Here is a 19,503-nt window from a genome sequence, read left to right as displayed (position 1 = left end):
GGTGCCATAAAGCCTATCTAACAAGCTCTCAGGCGCCCTTTCTCTTCCTGTGACATCACAGGGGGCGGGTATCTGGAGGTAGTTCTCTCAAGCTGCTCCAATAGTTACAAAGGGGCCTATTTTAAAAGCTGCAGTATATAAAAACGACATCCATGAATATAATATGAATAAAGTACCCCCTCTTGTAAAATATAAGGATATTGTAAGTTACCGAGGCTTTCCATGACCATATAAAAATGTTTTTATGCGAGTCATGGAACTCCGAGGTGACTTCTAATATCCTCATATTTTGGCAACAGGGGGTACTTCATTTATTATAATACACAAGTTTCAGTGAGTCATGAAATTACATATCTAAGCCCCGATTCTAACCGATGACATCACTAAGCACCATTTATAAGGATATCGTTTACAGGATATTCATGACTGTATTATATATATTTATATATATATAGATATAGATATATATATAATACACAAAAGCCATGAATATCTTGTAAATTATATCCCTATAAACAGTGAGTTCTGATGTCACTCGTGGTTTTATATGGTCATGAAACTCCTCGGCAACTTAGAATATCCCTATATTTTACGAAAGGGGGTACTTTATTCACTATATAATACACAATCCTTATAAATGGTCAGTGCTGATGTCATCCGTTATAAACAGTGAGTAGTGATGTCATTTTTGTCACATAACTCACTAAAGCTTGTGTATTATAATAAATAAAGTAGCCAATGTTGCAAAATATGAGGATATTAGAAGTTACCTTTGAGTTCCATGACCTCTGCCTTCGTGTTTTTATATGGTCATGAAACTCCTCGGTAACTTATAATATCCTTATATTTTACAAGAGGGGGTACTTTATTCACTATATATATATATATATATTTTTTTTTTTAGGGATGCACTGAATACCCTTTTTTGGATTTGTCCGAACCCCCGAATCCTTCGTGAAAGATTTGGCCAAATACCAAATCAAATTGCATATGGAAATTAGAGGTTGGAAGTGGAAAACAAAATACTTCCTTGTTTTGTGACAAAAAGTTACAGGATTTCCCCCCGCCCCTAATTTGCATATGCAAATTTGGATTCGATTCAGCCAAATCCTGCTGAAAAAGGCCGAATCCTGAACCGAATGCTGGATTTGGTGCATCCCTAATATATGTATATATGTGTGTGTGTGTGTCAAAAATGTGTATTTTGAAGTGCATATACACACACATATATATATATATATGTTATTTAGACTCACTTTGCAGCTTTCTCTATATGGCTAAGGCAGGCCTCTGAATTATTCAAATTTTAATTATAGGCAGCCAATGGCTGAAATATTACGGCTAAGAAGTTAGAAAGGCGGGTAATAAATGAGCATAGTATCCCTCCAAAAGGGAGCATTTGTTCTGGTGGAACATGGGACGCTTGCAGAACAGAATGTGCCCTTATGTTTGTCACGCAAATCTAAAATATATTTATATGAAAATAATCGTAGATGTATATCTATTTTGCTCCTCTGAAAGGAAAAAAAAAAAGACTATATTTCTTAGTTCTTCATAGATGTTAAAAAATGAAAGCCAGCTTGACTTATACCATTATCGACTGGTGTTCTGAAATGATACTCCTCTGTCCTGGAAATAAACTCCTCCTATTGATTTCCCCTTGGCCGCAGCCCTCCGGGGTAGCCTGAAAAAATGACCCCCACGGCATTGGCCAGTTTTGACACCATGTTTTTTTAGCTGTCCGGAAGATTTAAAGGAGAACTAAAACTTAACAAAGAATTAGGCTAGAAATGCTGTACATTATGTTTTAGGTTTCTCTACCAGCCCAAGGCAACCACAGCCCTTTAGCAGTATAGATCTGTGTCTCCAAAGATGCCCCAGTAGCTCCCCATCTTCTTTTCAGATGATTCTGAGCAAATGCTCTGAGCTACTGTCACTTACTGAGCTTAGGGACCGACGCACAATATATAGACTATTGAATAATCAGCCCTGTAGCATCAGCTTCTATGATGGGTAATCCTCATTTTCTGGTGGATGATTTCCTAAGTTTCTTAACAGCAGCCCACTGAGCATGTGCACTGACACTCAAGAGAAGGCTTTACAAGATCCAAGATGAGGAGCTGCTGGAGACAACGTTGAAGGCCTGAATCATTCCTCTTATAGGACTGCTGAGCCTCTGGGATGGTACAGTAAGTTCAGGATATAAAATAGAGCATTTCTACCCAGACTTAAATTTAAATTAAATTTTTTTAAAGCTCCTGTGTGTTGTTACCCTTAGGAGGCAATAGTATGTATCTTCATTTGATACAATACAAATAAGCATGGGGGGTTCTGCCTGGTTATTAAAGTTTCTTAGGGCGAGACCCGGGCAAATCACTAGTTCTGACACTTATGGTCAAATAAACGAACCACTGTCTCTTTCTATTGATCGTCCCATTTGTTTAAACCCATCGCAGTACCGGTTCTGACCTCAACCAACCCTTTCCTTCCTTCCTTTCTTTCTTCTTCTCGCTCCCTCTCCAACTTAAAATGCCAGGAGTTCTGGACTCGCTGGTCTGGCGCCTCCGACCTACGTGTTATCGCCGATGTCCATACGAAGAAGTCGATTGTTTTTGGTGTCTATGAAAGTATCACAGCATAATTAACATTTGTAATCCCTTGAATGGAGCCAAATGGCAGTTATTTTGCCATTTGAAAAATGGCATATTTTTGTATTTTTATCTGTAGATTTAAAGGATTACGTTCACCACAAAATGTATTTTGTCATATTCCCTTTTAATCTGTATATAAATGCAGCTTAATAAATAAGTGTACAGTTCTTTTTCCTGAGCTGTGTTTTCTTCACTACTCCCTGACCTCTCCATAGAGCACATTGCGTGGATCGTACATCGATGTCATTTACAGAGGAAAGTGCCATCCTGAGAGATTTTGGGGGATAGTAATTGAGTTCAGTTTGGGGCAAATGAGATCCAGCTGCTTTTCATGGTTAAATTCAGCCTGAGGAAGAAATGAGCAAAACACATCAGTGTTGCGCTACTCTTCCGTATCCATCATGCTCTTTAAAGGGATCCTGTCATGGGAAAACAAGTTTTTTTTTCAAAATGCATCAGTTAATAGTACTACTCCAGCAGAATTGTGCACTGAAATCCATTTCTCATAATAGCAAACAGATTTTTTTTTATATTCAATTTTGAAATCTGACATGGGGCTAGACATTTTGTCAATTTCCCAACAGCCCTTGGTCATGTGACTTGTGCCTGCACTTTAGGAGAGAAATGCTTTCTGGCAGGCTGCTGTTTTTCCTTCTCAATGTAAATGAATGTGTCTCAGTGGGACATGGGTTTTTACTATTGAGTGCTGTTCTTAGATCTACCAGGCAGCTGTTATCTTGTGTTAGGGAGCTGCTATCTGGTTACCTTCCCATTGTTCTTTTGTTTGGCTGCTGGGGGGGAAAAGGGAGGGGGGTGATATCACTCCAACTTGCAGTACGGCAGTAAAGAGTGATTGAAGTTTTATCAGAGCACAAGTCACATGACTTGGGGCAGCTGGGAAATTGACAATATGTCTAGCCCCATATCAGATTTCAAAATTGAATATAAAAAAATCTGTTTGCTCTTTTGAGAAATGGATTTCAGTGCAGAATTATGCTGGAGCAGCACTATTAACTGATTCATTTTGAAAACAAAAATTTTTCCTATGACAGTATCCCTTTAAAGGTGAAGTTTCCCGTATATACCAACTACGTTATGTTTCTTTAATTTTATGTATTCATATGACTGGGAGCTGCTGTTCTGATTCCACCCACCAAGTGTATACAGAAACATAGAATCTATTTTTGTTTCAGGGCCTTGGATTCTAAGATCTACAGCACTTAAAGGGGCTGTTCACCTTTAATTTAACTTTAGTATGATGTAGAGGGGGATATTCTGAGACTATTTGCAATTGGTTTTTATTATTTGTGGTTTTTGAGTTATTTAGCTTTTTATTCAGCAACTATCCAGTTTGCAGTGTCAACAATCTGGTTACTAGGGTCCAGATTCCGCTAGCAACCATGCGTTGACTTGCAAAAGAGACTCGAATATGAATAGAAAGAAAGAGGAGTAATAAAAAGTAGCAAAAACAATACATTTGTAGCCTTAGGGCCTGGCCACACGGGCAGATTCGGGGAGATTAGTTGCCAGGCGCCAAATCTCCTCTTCTTCGTGGCGACTAATCTCCCCGATGTGCCTTCCGCTGACTACAATGTAAATCGCCTGGGGGCAGGCACACATAGAGATTCGTTTTCCGAAGTCGCCCGTAATTGCCTCACGAGGAAACTCTGGAAAACGAATCGCTCTGTTTGCCTGCCCCCAGCCGATTTACATTTTAGCCAGCGGAAGGCACATCGGGGAGATTAGTCGCCGCAAAGAAGAGGAGATTTATCGACTAATCTCCCCGAATATTTCTGTTTGGCCAGACCCTTACAGAGAATTTGTTTATTTTTAGATGGGGTCGCTGACCCCCATTTGAGAACTGGAAAGAGTTGGAAGAAGAAGGCAAATAATTAAAAAACAATAAAAAAAAGAAACATGAAGGCTTAGAATTGGTCATTCTATAACATATTAAAAGTTCACTTAAAGATGAACCACCCCCTTTAAAGGGTTAAAAGGAAACCATCCGTTGAGCAGAAAACGGCACCAAACTGTAGTTCATGTTTAAAAAATGTTCACTGCCAATTTTCTTCCTTCTCTTTTTCTTCTAGTTTCGGAGATAATCCTTGAGAGGTAAACTGGTAAGAGGGAGCCATTGGCTGTACATTTGGCACAAGCCAGTGATTGGCTCAGCTGATAAACATCACGCCTGCAAATGTTTTGTAGCAAGAAGTAAAAGTTTGGTTGAGAGCAAAACAATAACTATTTTAGTATTTCATATAGGGGGAACTGAACACCAAGAAATGAATGAAATGTTGCTCAGAATATATTTCTGACAATTTATATTCATTCTTTTTGTCCAGATTTGGGCAGTTTTTACACTGCTAACGTATTGAATTCCAATAAGCAGTGCCCATTGCTGTTCTGTTTGCTGACGAAAAAAAAGACATTACCAGACAGAGAAGCTCCCCCCGATGCTCAGTAATTGCATTTACCGATAGCTGGGTCAATGTCTAAACACAACAGCAGGGGGCGCTGTTGATTCAACCAGTAGTATCACTTTCATTCCCGCAGTTTCCTGAGATTTCTATAGAAGTGGATGAGTGAAAACAAACACGGGCCGGGCGTACCCTAAAAATAATGGGGGTGTGCAGCAGCGTCAAACGAATCTGGTGCGTGCGCCACTCTCGCTCCAAACTCCAGAAATGACGCCAGCCGGACTTGGAAAACTTCCAGTGGAATTTAATCGGTTTTACGGCAAAGTGCGAGCGCAATTGTGTCAAATTTAACACATTGGACACATTCGCGTCAGGTTCTATGCCAACTTACAACGACGGCAGAATTCTGGGGAAAAAAAAAAGCAATGCCAATTGAGATGAAAGCGTGGATGTAATTGGGCCCATTATGAGATTTTAGAAAGAATAAACCTACAAGATGAGCCTATGTGTATTATATAGTGAATAAAGTACCCCCTGTTGCAAAATATAAGGATATTATAAGTTACTGAGGAGTTTCATGACAAAGCCGAGTGCTTTTATACAGGTCATGGAACTCCGAGGTTACTTCTAATATTGTCCAACAAGGGCTACTTTATTTATTATAACACACAAGTTTTAGGGAGTCATGTGACCAAAATGACATCCCCACATACCGTTTATAACTGATGACATCACTGGACACTGTTTATAACTGATGACATCATTAGTCACTGTTTATAACTGATGACATCACTAGTCACTGTTTATAAGGATATAATTTACAAGATATTCATGGCTCTTGTGTATTATACTATATATTGCATCTTTCTAAAATGACTTAGCTAGGAAAAAAATGTACTAAATAGAGTAAAGGCAACCTGGGTTATGGTTCTGTGCTCTGGTCAAGGATACATACCTCCCAACCGTCCCGTTTTAGGCGGGACAGTCCCGATTTTGTCCCGCTGTCCCGGATAGTGGACTCAATGTCCCGCTCCCGCATCCGTGTCTCCTCCGATCTTTCTACTTGCTCCACCTCCATCACCCGAAGCCTTGCGGTATCCCCGCCCCGGCCAGCAGCCCTGTCCCCGAGCGGAACCGAAGCTTTCCGGAGGTTGCCGAGAGTCCGTCCTGCCGTGGAGCGCCATGTTGGATGCTCCGCTTTCTGAGTGAGGGAAAATCGCGCGATTGTGAGCAGCCCCCGAAGCGACAACGGCACCCGCCCCCCCTCCCCATGAGGATCGGGTGTTGAGGCTTGAGCCCCTGCCGCCTCCCCAGTGCCCCGGTGGGCCCCGCTCTGTCATGAGTCTCCCCCAGAAAGCGGCCCTCAGGCCGACCGGCACCAGAGCCCTAGTGCTTGGCCCTCCCCCCACAGACAGTGGCACCTCAGTGGGATGGAGGTTGGGGGCTGTAATTGGGTGAAAAATAAAAATGAACATGGTAAGTAAAATGAACATGGTAATTAGGGGGTGTGACCACAAAAATGGGCGTGGCCAAAAAAAATTTGCCGTGCTACGCACAGCACACCTTTTTTGATTTCCAAAATGTTGGGATGTATGAGGATATACAAGAGCTGCAAATCCATAATGAGCCTCCAGCACACTGAATGGGTATGGTTGCCACCTGGCTGGTAAAAATGATGGCTGATCCCAATGTTGTTCGTAGGGAAAAAAGATAAATATATAGGAAAGCCAGTATTCTTTTCGGGAAAAGGTGGCAACCCTATGTATGGCATAGAATCCATAAGCCTGGGTGTCTCTGTGATCATTATGCACAATCAGCATGAAACAAGACTCCTGACACACGGATTAATCCTCACGTGGAACAGAACTTTATCGTCTGTAACTGAAAGTTCTGGTACCAGAAAAGCTCAGCCTGTTTGGGGATGGAAAGAGGAGTTATAAAGCCAATTCTACAGGCCATTCCGCTATTATATATGACATTATATTTTGTTTTCAGCTGCCAGATTGCACTTTAAAATGCTGTGTTCCAGCAGTATGTTATAGAATTGCTTATCCAAGCAACTTTTCAATTGGTCTTCATTATTTCTTTTTTTTTTTTTTTTATAGTTTTTTTTCCCCAGACTTTTCTAGACTTTTTCCAGCTTTCAAATTGGGGGCCACTGACCCCATTTATAGACAAAAGCTCTGTTAGGGTAGGACTACATGGATATTTTCGGCGCAATCCGACGCGCTACATCAAAACGCAGGTGGCATTTCGATTTGCGACGGAAATAAGGTGAAATTATAAAAAAAATAAAAGTGAATGCATTGTTGGATGGTGTCGCGGTGCTGATCCGACGTGACACGACTGCCGGATGCAGATGCATCGTGCAGGGTCTGCATCTGACAGTTGTGCCATGTCGGATTAATGCTGCGACTTCATCCGACATTTCCATTACCTTATTTCTGTCACATGCGACTTGCCGCCGGCGTTTTTTTGCAGCGTGTCAGACACGTAGTCCTACCCTGAGGCTACATATTTATTGTTACTTTTTATCACTCCTCTTTCTATTCAAGCCCTTTTATATTCCAGTCTCTTATGTAAATAAAGGCATGGTCGCTAGGGTAATTTGGACCCTAGCAACCAGATGGCTGAAACTGCAAACTGGAGAGCTGCTGAATAAAAAGCTGAATAACTGAAAAACCACAAATAATAAAAAATGAAAACCAATTACAAATTGTCTCAGAATATCACTCTCTACATCATACTGACAGTTAACTCAAAGGTGAACAACCACTTTAAGTTTTGTTAAAGGGATACTGTCATGGAAAAAAAAAACATTTTCAAAATGAATCAGTTAATAGTGCTGCTCCAGCAGAATTCGCACTGAAATCCATTTCTCAAAAGAGCAAACAGATTTTTTTATATTCATTTTTGAAATCTGACATGGGGCTAGACATATTGTCAGTTTCCCAGCTGCCCCAAGTCATGTGACTTGTGCCTGTACCTAGAAAGGGAAACAGAAGGTGAAACTTGGAAACTGAGTATCGAGGACTAAAGGAAGAATTCATTTGTGTACCAATTTTACAAGAAGGTTGTTGGCTGACCAAACCATTCAGTGCAGCTACTGAGTGACCTCAAGCATTTACATGGAATTAATAAACATATGAGCAATGGTGTGTGGCTCTGTCTTTTAAACCAAAAAAAATCGTTAGATCTTAAATAAAGAGAAAAAGGAAATTATAAATGTTATGTCTCTCAGCAGGACAACCTCCGTCCAAGGGCTGCCAATTGATTTTTTTCAATAAAGAAGTGAGCCCCAATACTAGTATTATTATTTAAATAGCGCCAGCATATTTCGCAGCGCTGTAAAGTAAATGTGTTTATACAACTAAATCACATTAATTACACATTAAGAACATATGGAGTTATATACATCACAACCAATACCGGTACAAAAGGCGAGGAAGGCCCTGTGCAAAGGAGCTTACAATCTAAAGGGAAGGTAATAAGACACAAGGTAAAGCTAGCAAAGCAGTAGCCCAAGTATTATTAAGTTAAAAAACGTTATTAAGACATACATAAACCTATGGGCATTTAATCATAGGCCCATAGTGCCCATTTAGGCACGCAATGTGTTAGGCTTATGTATGTCCTAATAGTTTTTTTAACTTAATACTTGGGCTACTGCTTCACTAGTAGTGGGTCTCACCCCATTTTGAGTCCTGCATTTACATGACGTCCCTATAAAATGTGAATCCGCTGTCATACCTAAAGAGGGGAGGGACCTACCTGCAGCAGAGTGTTTCTTTTGGGTCCTAAGTGAGCAGCTGCACTGTGATGTCATACCTCCCAACTGTCTCGTTTTTTTGCAGGACAGTCCTGATTTTGACAGCTCAGCCCGCAGTCCCGGATGGTTAGTGAAATGTTCCGAGTTTCTCTTTGATCTCCTGCACTGAACAGCCAGGAAAAGATTCTAAAACTTTGTTTAAATGAGGCATTTTGGCAGAGAGACAAGATTATTCAGCACCTGCACTTGATACATTTGTAACAAATATGATAAGCAAAGAAACAATTGTATCTATTTAAGTTAAAAAGGTCTCTTGGGAGAACTGACACTTGCATCTTAAAGGGCAATTCACCTTCATTAGCAAAACTGCAATAACACATAAAACCTGACCCTAAAACCTCCAGAAATGTGTTTAAAAGTGCCATAACCTGCCAAATTTTGTACAATGGCCGTAGTATTTAGGGGGGGGGGTGTCCAGAAATTGGGCGTGGCCAAAGAAACATTTTGCTTGCCAGATGTTTTTGTGCCTATTTCCATTTTTGAAATGTTGGGCGGTATTATGATGTAGACTCTGCAGAACAATGTTTGGCACAACACCATCTTACACGGGACTGGGCCGCCCCCCCGTGCCAATATTTAGGGAAGTGGTGGGTTCCAGAGAGAGAAAGATGACAAGACAGAACTGATTTCTGGCAGTGCAGGACTGGGCTCTGTAGGACCCACTGAAGGTGGTCATTTCTCGCAACATTACCCTGAAATAGAACTATGGGGGATACATGGCATTATGAGACAAACTGACAGTTTTGAATGACAGGGTTGTTAGCCTCAGCTTTCACTGATTATACCTATGTCAGCACTAGAATTCCCCTGTACTGAGCACATATCTATCACTTTTCTCAAAGCCTACACAGCAGGGATTGTTTCCCAATAGGTTTAGGATGGGTCTACCAGATCCCTTTAAAAGGGGTGGTTCTCTTTTTAAGTTATAGAATGCCCTATTCCTAGCAACTTTGCAGTTGGTTGTCATTTTGTATCCTTTATAGTTTCTGAATTATTTGCTTTCCTCTCCTACCTCTTTTCAGCCTTCAAATGGGGGTCACTGACCCCCCCAGCAGCCAAAAACGATCGCTCTCCGAAGCTACAATTTTAATTTTATTGTTATATGTGTTACTTTTCTTTCTAAGCCGGCCCTCTCCTATTCGTATTCCTGTTTCTTATTCAAGCCACTGCCTGGTTGCTAGGGTAAATAAAACCTTAGCAACCTGATAGCTGCGGAAACACCAAACTGGAGAGCTGCTGAACAGAAGGCTATAGCTGAAAATGAAGACCAAATTGTCTCAGAATATCAATGTCACTATCATACTAAAAGTTCTTTTAAAGGGGAACAAAACCTTTAATTCCTTCTACAGCGGATTCCAGCCTTAATTTGACAGGATAAGAATGAAGGCTATACCAGGACAGCTATTCCTTTGTATTTAGCCTATTCTGTGTGAATACAGCAGTTCTTTATTAGGGGAAAAAATAAACATGATCCATTTTCTCTTTAAACCACCTCCATTGTCATCTCTATGCACAAACCACTTTCCCATATGTCAAAGCTCATTATTATAATGACAATGGTGTAATTCCATGAATCCTTTTGTGATGAAATAATTGAGCTCAGCCCGGCACTCGTGTGGCACAGGAACAAACAATGCTCCGGGTTATTCTTCTTGTTCCGACTCCTACACAAGTCATTGAGGTTCCCTGTAACATTATTTTAATCATTCCCGGTGTAAATCCTTAATCCACACAATGAATTACCATTTATTCCCTAATCCACTCACATTAATATTCTCAGTGTTATGAGCTCTGACTCCCCAGCGACCTGCTCTTTCTCTGCCTTTAACTCCCATTCCTTCTCAGCTCCATTTGTATTTTATTAATAGGACACTTACCTGATTTCTATTGTTCTACTTCCCAGCAACACGCGTCTTCGCTAAACTGGGTGAATAAGCAGCTCAGCAGTGCATCTAAATATAAAGCCTTCCCCACTGAGGCCTACACATCTCTGCTGTGTGACCTTTCCAGGCTATTCATAGACTCCATTCACTCTCCTTATATCATCTTAAAGCGAGGGAACTCTGTATATGGGGAATTGTCTACCTCCTGTTATACAGGGAGCTCTGAGTACCACTCATGTATTATAAGGGATAATGTACCCCCTACTGTAAATGATAAGGATATTAGAAGTCACTGAGGGGTTGTTCTGTGACCATATAAAGACACAAGGCTGCAGGCTGAGTTATACAGGGAACTCTGAGTATCACTCATGTATTATAAGGGATAATGTACCCCCTACTGTAAATGATAAGGATATTAGAAGTCACTGAGGGGTTCTGTGACCATATAAAGGCACAAGGCTGCAGGCGGAGTTATACAGGGAACTCTGAGTATCACTCATGTATCATAAGAGATAATGTACCCCCTACTGTAAATGATAAGGATAATAGAAGTCACTGATGGGTTCTGTGACCATATAAAGGTATAAGGCTGCAGGCTGAGTTATACAGGGAACTCTGAGTATCACTCATGTATTATAAGGGATAATGTACCCCCTACTGTAAATGATAAGGATATTAGAAGTCACTGAGGGGTTGTTCTGTGACCATATAAAGGCACAAGGCTGCAGGCTGAGTTATACAGGGAACTCTGAGTATCACTCATGTATTATAAGCTGGAGGAGTGGTTAGTAAATTGCAGTTAAGTAGGTACCTGGCGGCTCATGGGCTCAACAAGTCACACACTTACACACCATTCAGTTGTGTGTGCATATAAGGGCACAACGTTGGAACTATAGGTGCAGATCACACACAGTCAGGACTGGGCTCACGTTGCACCTCATGCACCAAAGTACATGCACTTGGCAAATCAGCCTGCTGGGCACAAGCACATTGTGTATGACATTCCCTTTTTGTGTGTGAAGTTCCATTATAATATTCCTCATGTTCCTTGCTCTGCTCATCTCATCCTGCTCATTAGCTGCTGTATCTAAACACCGGCTCTTCCCTTGATGTTTCGCTCCTCTCCCCGAGCTAAGTACATAAATACCAATCCCATCCTACAATTCATTTCCAGAAGGAGAGTGCGTTTTTTTTTTGTTCATCGCCTCCCAACAACAAATTAACTTTTATGTCCCCCTTTGGAAGATTAATCTCATGTAATTGTTGCATAAGAGCTGAGAGGTTTCAGGCTGTGGTACGGAGGAGAAGTGCTGTCACTTTGTGGTTGCTAAGCAACAGGAGGCATTCAGTTTGATGTTAACTGCCTGCACTCTATGTGCAGAGAGAGAGAGAGAGACGCTTGATATGGAAGCAGAAAGAAATAGGAATGAAGGAAGGGGCTATTTATGAAGACAACTATTTATAATGTGAGAATCTAAATTTGGATGTAGAACTGAACTAATTTAGCTGGAATTGTATCCACCTGTAGGACAGCACTGAGACTGGTGCCACAGATAATGCTGTCTTCTAGCTCTTCCCTTTCATTAGTGGCACTCATATAATACAGGTCGGGGGTTTTACAGAAACCTTTATTTTATTTGCACGCTTTTAGTTCTTGGCAGTTAAAAGGATGGGGTGGCAAGTGTGTTAAAGGGGTTGTTCCCCTTGAAATTAACTTAGTATGATATAGAGAGTAGTGATGGGTGAATTTCTCCCCGTTGAAAAAAATTCGCGAAAAATTGTGAAATTGAAAAGTGAACGAAAAAATCGTGGAATTCGAACGTATTCACTAAAAGATTTTCACTAAAAGATTGTGAAAGATTGTGAACTTCGAACTAGTTCACAAAAAAATCGTGAAATTCGAACATTTTCACTAAAAACCGTGACATGCGAACATTTTCACCAAAAAAAATCGTGACGTTCGAACATTTTCACTGAAAAATCATGAAAATCGGAAACTGATGCTGGCGAATTTTCAGTGCCGAATTTTCGCTGGAGATTCGCAAATGTATTCGCCAACGCCAGGCAAATTTATTTGCCCATCACTAATAGAGAGTGATACTTTGGGACAATTTGCAATTGGTTTTCATTTTTTATTATTTGTAGTTTTTCAGTTATTTAGCTTTTTATTCAACAGCTCTCCAGTTCTCAGTTCTGGTTGCTAGGGTTTCGTTTTGTAATTATCTGCCTTCTTCTTCTGACTCTTTCCAGCTTTCAAATGGGGGTCACTGACTCCATCTAAAAATGGTCTGTAAAGTTAGACATGTATTGTTATTGCTACTTTTTATGACTCATCTTTATATTCAGGCCTCTCTTATTCATATTCCAGTCTCTTATTCAAATCAGTGCATGGTTGCTAGGGGAATTTGGACCCTAGCAACCAGATTGCTGAAATTGGAAAAGCTGCTGAATAAAAAGCTACCGTAAATAAAACCACAAATAAAAACCAATTACAAATTGTCTCGGAATATCACTCTCTACATCATACTAAAAGTTAACTCAAAGGTGAACAACCCCTCTAGGCACGTTGTCTATAGAGGTTGGTAATTTTGGGGATAACTATGTCTCTGATTCTTATTTTGCTCACTTTTAGGTTCAACGTAGGAACCAAGGTGCCAGTCATTCCACAGCACATGCTTTCATTTTCATATCCTTCATTTTTCTGGAATCACTCATATAAATATATAAATAATACACATACAACAAATGATTCATTTTGATTTTTTTTTTTTTGTAATTGTATAACAACTTGCATAAACATTTTACATCTTTCATCAGTCCCGTTTTTTTTTTAAAATGTATTATTTAATGGTTGAGCTTTATGATGAGTTCCCATTTTATGTAACAAAAGAACACGAGAAACGACAGGCTTTAACCTAAAATATTCAGAAAACATGAATGTTGTACATTGAGCATTGTATCCAAATGTGAGGGGAGACATCGCGCCACAATGAGACGCAAAACCTTTGGCGAAATTGACGCAAATTCGCTTGATATTTCTCAAGCAGTTTGTTGTGGATCAAAGAAATGTGACACAAGACAGTTTTTATCTCATTTATAGAAAAATATAGATATTTTGGAAGGAAAAGGGGGTCAGTTCAAGTTTCAAGATCTTCTCTCGAGTGTTTTTGAAAATAACTACGGAAATGAAAACAGATACAGATCTGAGTCAATCCCTTCTATATAACATTGGAACAGAACTAATTGAAATTAAATAAACCTATTCCATCGAAGAAATGATTCCCTGTACAAAATCATTTGTACAGTGAACAATTCTAAAGGTTATTTCGGAGAGGAGTTCATATTATAGGGGTGTAAGGAGCCCTGACTCCTATATTAAACCCAGGGAATCTGTTATCTGCTACTGTACTTTTGGAGATTGAATGGAAGCCCCATGCCCCACGGCTGCCTAAATGCTTATTTATTGTGTATTAGGGTGATGGCAGGCAGCACTGTTTCTTTGACACTCTTAAAGGGCAAAAAAATAAAGGGCAAAAAAATACTTTCTTTAATGAAAAAGAACCCTATCTCCAATATACTTTAATTAAAAAATGTGTACTGTTTTTATAAGAAACCTGACGGTATGCAGTGAAATTCTCCCTTCATTTACTGCTGTGGATAGGAATTGTCAGACGGTCCCTAACTGCTCTGCAGGGAAACAATCATACTTATGAACAGCAGGGGGAGCCCCCGCCTTACTTCCCAGCCATGCAGAACTCAAGCAGCTTTGTTTGTTTCCCTGTAGAGCAGTTGGCGACTGTGTAGAGATTTGTATTGGATTTTATTTTTGCCTTTACATCCCCTTTACTGTTTCCAACTCCAGCTGCATGGACAAAGATCATGGAGCCAGGTTTAAACAGATAAACTGGGATTCTATTTGGAGGATTATTTTGCTGCAGCCATTGGTTCTGCAGAGTTGTTTGTATTAAACAATACAAAAACTATAAAATCCACATTAGATTACATGACAACACAGGACCCAGTGCAGTCTGTATATTCTGATTATTAATCAGTCTTGTTGTATCAGCTTCTGGCAGATATTATTTGACTTGTGCTGTTTTGATAATTTATGATGATCCCTAAGCAGCCCAGACCACACTGAGCATGTGCACAGTCTTGGTCTTGCAAAGATGTATAACAAAGTTACAAGATGGTGACCAACTTTGAAAGAATAAATCATTTGTTTGATTAGGCTTGTGGTGCAGTAAGTTCATGTTATGTTTAGTATACAAAATACAGCATTTCTAGCCTTATTCTAGTTTACTTCCCCTTTAATTGTCTCCAGTGCAGGAGACAAAATGTCCAAAAACATCATTCGATATTATAAAATTTGGAATAAAAAGGAAAATGGCAAACGTGTATTCTTGTTACTGATTGACAGACAAACGGAATTCAGCCCCTGAGACTGGGGCCTGTTTATAAAGCCACAAACTTCTCCTGATCCAACGCACGTTGAAGGTTTGCAAAAAGGATCAAAAGAATCTATTTTAGGAACAGTCAGATATAGGTAAGGAAATGTCATGGAGATCTCACGAGTGCCTAATAAAATTACTGGTGGACAGGAAAGGGGATTAAATGTTAGGAAATTAGAATAAATTTGGTAATGTCCGGTTATTTTTAGAACTTGATGGAAAAGATTTTCTCAGAAACAGGATAATTGTAACAGATTTTCCACATTTGGTGATTTGCAAATACATGGGACTCACAGATTTTGGAATATAAGAAGGGGAACAGGCAGGGAAATCACCGGTGTTTGTGATCGATGATCAGAAGGCCCTCATACATTTTGTATAGGAAGGAATTCATATCAGAAGGATCACCGCTTCCTGGATGATTATAAAAAAGTCCATGCTAAATATATCTTAGTAAGTAGAGCAGCCCCTATTATATTCTCATCTCATGTGCGGCTTTAAACTCTCACAGTTCTGTTTCCTCCCTTTTTCCTTTCTTTCCCCTCTGCTTTTATATTCTCCCTCCCTTTCTCCACTCATGAAATTCACAGTCATCCATTTTCTCCCTGTTAACTAGTGAAGGGCGAATTTGGGGCGAAAAATTTGTGAAATGGCGCAGGCGTCTCGTTTTTGACGCTGGTGTCTGGTTTTGACACCGACGTCTGTATTTTGTATGCTGGTGCCCATTTTTCATACGCTGGCGCACATTCGCAGGCGAAAATGCGCCGGCGTCCATTTTTTTGACGCCGGCGGCAAATCTCGGGAATTTGCCACAAATTTGCGCCTGCTGAATAAATACGCCCATCACTACTGTTCACCAGTGATCCCCAACCAGTAGCTCGCGAGCAACATGTTCCTCACCAACCCCTTGGATGTTACTCCCAGTGGCCTCAAATCAGGTGATTATTTTTGAATTCCAGGCTTGGAGGCAAGTTTTGGTTGTATAAAAACCAGAGGTACTGCCAAACAGAGTCTCCTGTAGTCTGCCAGTCCACATAGGGGCTACCAATTAGCCAATCACAGCCCTTCTTTGACATCCCCATGGACTTTTTCATGCTTGTGTTGCTCCCCAACTCCTTTTTACACTTAAATGTGGCTCACGAGTAAAAAGGATTGGGGACCCCTGCTCTTAACCTTCAGATCTCTCCCTGCCTCTTCTCCCCCATCATTAACTCATGTCCCTACAAATTCCTCAGCTCTTCACTTCCCCTTTTTAATTAACTCCCTGACTCCACATTCCATTTTCCTTTTTAACATTTCTCCCCCATAATCTTCTTATCTCCCCTTTATTGTTCTGTTATTTGCTCCTTTATAATGTTCTCCAATTTTATACCCTATTTCTTTCTCTTCCCATCTATCACCCCTTTGGTTTCCAACTTCAGACGAACCTTCTGCTCTTCCATCCCACCCCTTCCATTTTGCTTGAGCTTCTGCCCCTATTCTGCTCTCAGATTCTGTATGCCCAATGTATTCCATGGCTCACAGACTCTCTCCCTTTCACTCAGTAGGGGTGGTTCACCTTTAAATAAACTTTTAGTATGTTATAGTATGGCTAATTCTAAGCAACTTTTCAATTGGTCTTCATTATTTATTTTTTTATAGCTTTATAATGAATTGCCTTTTTCTTCTGCCTCTTTCCTGCTTTCAAATGGGGGTCACTGACCCCATCTAAAAAACAAATGCTTTTGAAGGCTACAAATGTATTTTTATTGCAACGTTTTATTACTCATCTTTCTATTCGGGCCTCTCCTATTCCTTGTCCAGTGTCTTACTCAAATAAATGCATGGTTGCTAGGGGAATTTGGACCCTAGCAACCAGATTCCTGAAATTAGAAACTGAAGAGCTGCTAAATAACTCAAAAACCACAAGTAATAAAAAATGAAACCCAATTACAAATTGTCTCAGAAGATCACTCTCTACATCATACTAAAAGTTAAATCAAAGGTGAACAATGCCTTTAAGGCATATAAAATGCAGACAGAATAAATTGACAGTTTATTGGGCAGTGTATGGCGCTTCTGCAATCGATATATCGGATCAAGGACCTCATAGATTCGTTCATGTGGCCCTTGATCTGTCCGCCCATATTTTTCTTGTTTTTATCTGATCGTTGGGCCCTATTGCCCATCAATGGATCAGCCCAATGTCTTCCCCCCTTAAGGTGTGCATATCTTATCAATTTTGCCAAAGGGGGATCTCCCTATGTATGACAAGCTTTTCCTTCTTTTCAAAGGTCACTACACATATATATATATCAATACCTGCTATACATCAGTGTTTCCATGAGATATTTAAGAATACACTCGTAGGATCAGCCATACTGTTTGAACTCATTGGAATATTTCCCCTTTTTTACTGTCCAAATATATGAATGAACCTGCCGTTAGCTGAGATACAATTAAATACGTAACAGTCCTCTTGGTTATAGAGTTCCAGCAATTCAAAACACAAATGGATTAGAACTATTTCAATAATAATAACATGCCATTGTACTAATTGCAGTATTTCTTCTTAGTCTGCATTATTATTTGCTGTCACATCGATTTTTATTGTTTAATGTGAAAATCAAATAAAATATTTTAAACAAAGAACTTAGAACTGACCAGGGAAAACGTCAAATGATTCTCTTCTCACAATAGTAATTTAAGGACAAGATGAACAGCAGGTGACTCTGTTTTTTTTGTTTGCAAATTCATTATATTCATTTTAAAACTGCTAATATCTCTAAAGCTAGAAAAAAAAATAATGAATGTAAATTGCTCAGTAGAAAAATTCGGCCAATTCTGACAATTGTTTGTTTTGGAGAGATTACATTTTTTTTCTGCCCCACCACAATTTGGGAAGCTCTGCCCTAAAGTGACAGTTTGATGACTTGTAATGAATACATGAGGGTATAATATACATTTATGTCCCATTATATAGTTAAAATATCAGGCTGTGCCTTCTTAATGTGTTTAGACATATGAGCTTTGGCATATTTGATATGGCATTTTTTTTTGATGGCACATAGATTTGGTAAAAAAAGGCTTAAGTTTGCCCACACCTAGTAACCCATAGCAACCAATCAGATGTTGTTTGGAACAGCTGACCAGTAAATGCCACCTGTTAATTGGTTGCTATGGGTTACAAGACAAGTATCAAACTTAAAGACCATTTATTACATTCCACCTTTAAGTCTATAGAGTCAGACAATGTGCCACCTCCTGCTCATGTGTAAATTAGAGGAGGAGCTGTGATAAGGAATTCTCTTGTGGTCCATGCTCGATGTGATAGGACAGTGATGTCCAACTGTTTCCATATAGTTGGCCAGTTATTCACTGGTATGGGACCTGTTATCCAGAATGCTTGGGACCTGGGGTTTTCCAGATAAGTGATATTTCTTTAATTTGGATTTCATACCTCAAGTCTACTAGGAAATTATTTAAACATGAAATAAACCTAGTAGGATTGGTTTTACTCCAACAAGGATGGATTTTAGTTGGGATCAGGTACAAGCTACTGTTTCATTGTTTCATTATTACAGAGAAAAAGGAAATCATTTTAAAAAGAAATTGGATTAGTTGGATAAAATGGAATTTATACGAGATGGCCTTCTCATAAATCGGAGCTTTCTGTATAACGGGTTTCTGGATAACAGATCCCATACCTGTACTTCATGTTTGGGACTCATTCTAATAAACATTGTCATATTAAAAGGTCAAAAGAGCTCCTAGGGCCACATCCAGTTGGACAGCCCTTTGATAGAGAATTTATAGAGAAACCTTACATATAAATACACTATAATTATTGCCTTCACTGTAGCAAATCGAGAAAGCCGACTAGGTTCTTAATAATCAGCTTGATTGGCTGAAGACTCTATCAAAGAGAGAGACAAGTGGGACACATCTTCTCTTGAAGGTTCTTTCAGTGTTATTTGGAATAGTAATAGGTTGGAGTTGGCCGGAACCACCAGAAGCCTCCAGATGGATGGATGACCTCAGAGATGAGTGGGTTGGGCACATGTATATTAGAGATGACAGTATGGTGGATTGGACGTGTAATTTTAGCAATATGGAATAAACTTGGATTTTAACTTAACCGTTTGGCTCCAGGAGTGCGTGCTCTTTTTTTTCAGATTGGGTCAGGTCTGAGTTGCAAAAGGGTGAGTTAGGGTCATGACATGTCAACAACTTGTCGCTTATGTATCACTAGGATGAGTTAATCTGGATCTATGAAAGTCTAAGGTTGTCTTA

This window comes from Xenopus laevis, chromosome 2L (assembly GCF_017654675.1).
Source record: "Xenopus laevis strain J_2021 chromosome 2L, Xenopus_laevis_v10.1, whole genome shotgun sequence".
Lineage (NCBI taxonomy): Eukaryota > Metazoa > Chordata > Amphibia > Anura > Pipidae > Xenopus > Xenopus laevis.
Note: the sequence above shows the minus strand (reverse complement) of the source record.